General features: G+C 32.0%; 1 non-coding gene across 1 annotated transcript; it reads right to left on the reverse strand.

The window, feature by feature from the left end:
• Nucleotides 1–3,478: 3,478 nt before the first annotated feature.
• TRNAI-AAU (transfer RNA isoleucine (anticodon AAU)) lies at nucleotides 3,479–3,552 on the reverse strand. The gene has a single exon. It is a non-coding gene; the product is annotated as a tRNA-Ile (tRNA).
• Nucleotides 3,553–3,816: the final 264 nt, after the last annotated feature.

The raw sequence follows: 3,816 nt of genomic DNA on the forward strand, positions 1-3,816 counted from the left end.
TATGCACGAACTTTATGAGTATCTACATCTTTACAGGGATTCAAACCAGCAGCCCATCCGCGATACCATTAAGAGAAAAATCCATTGTTTCAACTTCAAGAACTTAACAATAACCACTGAGTCAACCGCCACCAATTAAATACTTTTAATTCATAATTAATTCATATCATTAAAGGCAACTAAAAATACTTTAATGCATAATTTAAACCGCATAAGAACAATAAAAAAAATCGCGCTAGTGAATGACGTGCACGAAAGAATGCATAAAGGAAATTATGTCTTTGACCAGCTACAATTATTGATTAAAAATCTCTATTCCGTTGTGAGGTGCATTTAGATCGATAAATCAGATTCCTGTTAAAGTGCTATATTAGGTAATCGGTGGATTAAACTTCGAACTATTAGGTAGGAAGAAAGCGATTAGCAAAAGCTGCTTGCGTCGCATCAAACAGCTCCTTTACAAAGAACTGTGGTTGGGAATACCCAACCACAGTTCATCAAAATAATTCGATTACACTTCAGGTTTTCAGTAGTATCCTATTCTTTCTTGAAATTTCGGAACAAAAATAGAATACAAGTTAACTTCTTGATTTTGTAGTGCAGTTATTAGTGGAATTAAAAAGCTATTGTTCAAGGAAGGATGAAGCTGCACAAAGAATAAAGTGGAGATTTTAATTTCCAACATGCAGTGAATGGAATGCCACAATATTGACTGAATGTTCTTTATCTAGCAGTACACTGGCTTTTCTACAGAGCATTCTGTATCTTGTCTTATAAGAAGAAATAATCTTACACCTAACATCACTAGAATTACTAAAATTACTAAAAATAACACAGCATTTTGATTACTTAAAGAAGAATGATATTTGTTTAAAAATTCAACGAAATATACTATTTTATTATTCTCAATATTTAAAGAATGGCTTTCCTTCATCCTTATCTCCTTCTCTATAAATCTAGAAGAAAGTAAGGATAAAGCCTTTATTTTAGACTTTAGAATATCAATTTTAAAACACGGACTAGTGCTGTATAAGTTATTTATATTCAGTCGTTAAGAAGTTACAAGATTCTTGAAAAAAAAATCGTTTCAACGTTTTCAATAGGGAGAAATATTTGCTGAGTTTAATACAATGACAATTAGAATTGAAATCAATCATTAAGGATTGCTGCAAATCGATTCAGATTAGAATCAAAAACATTTACTTCTACATAATCTTGTAAAAAGTTACATGGTATCCCCGCTTTCATTCTTCTCTAACATTCTTAATCCTATTTTCTACAGAGCAATGATCTTTACTAATATATTAGGTGTGAAAATGTGTTTGATTATCTTGGAAAGGAAATCAGTTGTTTGTGTCGTTTCACCAATTAACGTAAATGTCTTTGTACTTCGAGGGAATTTCTTCGCTAGCCGCAGCTTGTCGAAATCGACTTGGTTTGTAATGACTAGTCTGTTCTTGATGGTCGCATTTGGTATTTTTCACACACACGAATGAAGTCATTTTCAATGACTTCGTGAATAAGCTTGCTTTAGACTGAATATTTAGTTTAAATAAGAGACTCAATCTGTTAAATTCGTGTTTTTTAAGCCATCTTTCTTGTTTTGCTAGAAGAAAACTCGAAATTGTGGTAATAAAACTCTGTCAATACCTTAAGAGACTGACAAATTGATCTTCACGTGAAGATTACATAATTAATATTTCTCGCGTCCTAGATTTGAGATCTGTTATAATAATACTATATGATTCCTTGCCCTATTCTCGACCTTCCGTAACATCTCACTTTTTTATGACGGGAGAGTTGCTCATTCAACGATATTAAAGTTTCGGCAGGAAAAGAAAGGGGGGGGGGAAAAAAGAGTCTTTGGCTGGTGAAATGGTTTGCTTAGAATTCGCCGAGACAATTAAAGTTGTGCGGAATAAGTTTGCCAGTTATATATGTTGACCAACCGGAAATTTACCTGCTTTGCTGTGGTTCGTCAATTTGTACTTTTTCAGCACTAAACTACGTTTGTTGTGTATTTTGAATTTGACAGGAATATCATCACTACCATCATAATAATAATGATGACCTTATACCGGTTGAAATCACACCAAATTCTCTCATTTCATTCGAAGGAAATACAAAATCCTATTAAAAATTAAAAAAGAAAACACAGAAAAAAATAGGGAGATTAGTTTTATTAGTTTTGATTTCGGTTTGCACAAAACCCTCTGCTACCCTCGTGTAAGACTTCAGATCAACTGAGAAAAGTTTTTGCTTCATAAACAAACAGAAATTAGAAGAAAATTAAATGCATGAGACACAAATAAGACACAAACAAAATGACTAGTTTTTAATTCTTATCCTGTTATCTAATGACACTAGTTTATCTTTATCCGAGAGAAAAACAAGAAATTTCAATATTTAAAATTAAAACAAACGAATTCCTTATGCTCGTACTTCTGACGTGGGATTAAAAATGATGAAATAAAACGATTTTGACCAGTTATTCCTCGATCGACTGCTTACTTATTTCATTTAAAAAAAAAAGTTATAGCTCAGAAAGTTACAGCTATTATGTAAAAAACCTTCAAGTATCATATGTAGAAAAAAAAAACTAAAAATTCCTATATACACACAGTACAAACTTAATATAAGTTGTCCACCCAAACAACCTTTCGTGTATAGGCTTAACATAAAAAAAAAATCTATTAAATATAAAATCAGTGAAGGAGCCGCTTCTATTCTAAAGTGCAATCAAAGTCCTACCTTCTAACTCGTGCTTGGCTCCCTCTGACATGAATTTTTAAATTGATTATCATAACTGTGACTCATTCATGAACAAATGAACTCAACAGTTCATTTTCCCACCAGTCGAAAAAACTGTATTCTTATTACTCAGTTTGAACGTAATACAATAAAAAATGCCTTCGAAACATGAAATATTCAAAAGTATGAAAATATTCAAGCGTATAAAATATTTAAATCATGACTTGGAAAAGGAATTTTATCTTAGCGAACATTTTAATTTTATGAATAATAACGGCGTCAGTAATAAAAAAATAAATCTCTGAAAAATTTAGATCTTCTGACAGATTTAACTTAAAAAGCTGTTCAAACAATGTTTCTGGTTTTCTTTATTTTTTATTTTTGCGCTATTGTGTGCTGAAGTACGTACAACGTATTGTTTATTTCAACTGTCAGGTTTGTCTCATAATGATAAGCCATTTCTGGACACGTGTACGACTTATGATGATTAATGGTAAGATGAGGATAGGATAGATTCAGAATATCACTCACTTATTTTAATGAACAATTGTTGAAATGATGAATAGGAGTTGCCTTGTTAGTAAACAGTAACGGAAGATAATATTGCTTGTTAGGTTCTGAATCAAAGGGTCAACAATCAAACGGCAGAAAGGATTGAATCACCTCAGGGATGAATAACTAAACCACAGTTCACGTTTCTTTAAAATTTCAAAAAAGCAGAATACGCTGGCCTGTATGGGGATCGAACCCACGACCTTCGCGTTATTAGCACGACGCTCTAACCAACTGAGCTAACAGGCCACTTAATACAAATTGTAATTGTTATCCCGTAATTTAATGGTACTAGTTTATGTTTATCCGAGAGGAAAACAAGTAACTTCAATATTTAAAATTAAAATAAATGAATTCCCTATGCTCCTACGTGGGATTAAAAATGATTAAACAAATCCTTAGTAATTTATAAAGTTTGCTTAATTCATCTAATTTGCTTTTCTAATTAAGACCGTTGCATCTCCTCCGTTACCAATTGCAACCGATTACTTTATGATCTATCTATAAGGCCTT

Source organism: Typopeltis vanoorti, chromosome 8, assembly GCF_054136105.1.
Source record: "Typopeltis vanoorti isolate ZY-2024b chromosome 8, IOZ_Tvanoo_1.0, whole genome shotgun sequence".
Lineage (NCBI taxonomy): Eukaryota > Metazoa > Arthropoda > Arachnida > Uropygi > Thelyphonidae > Typopeltis > Typopeltis vanoorti.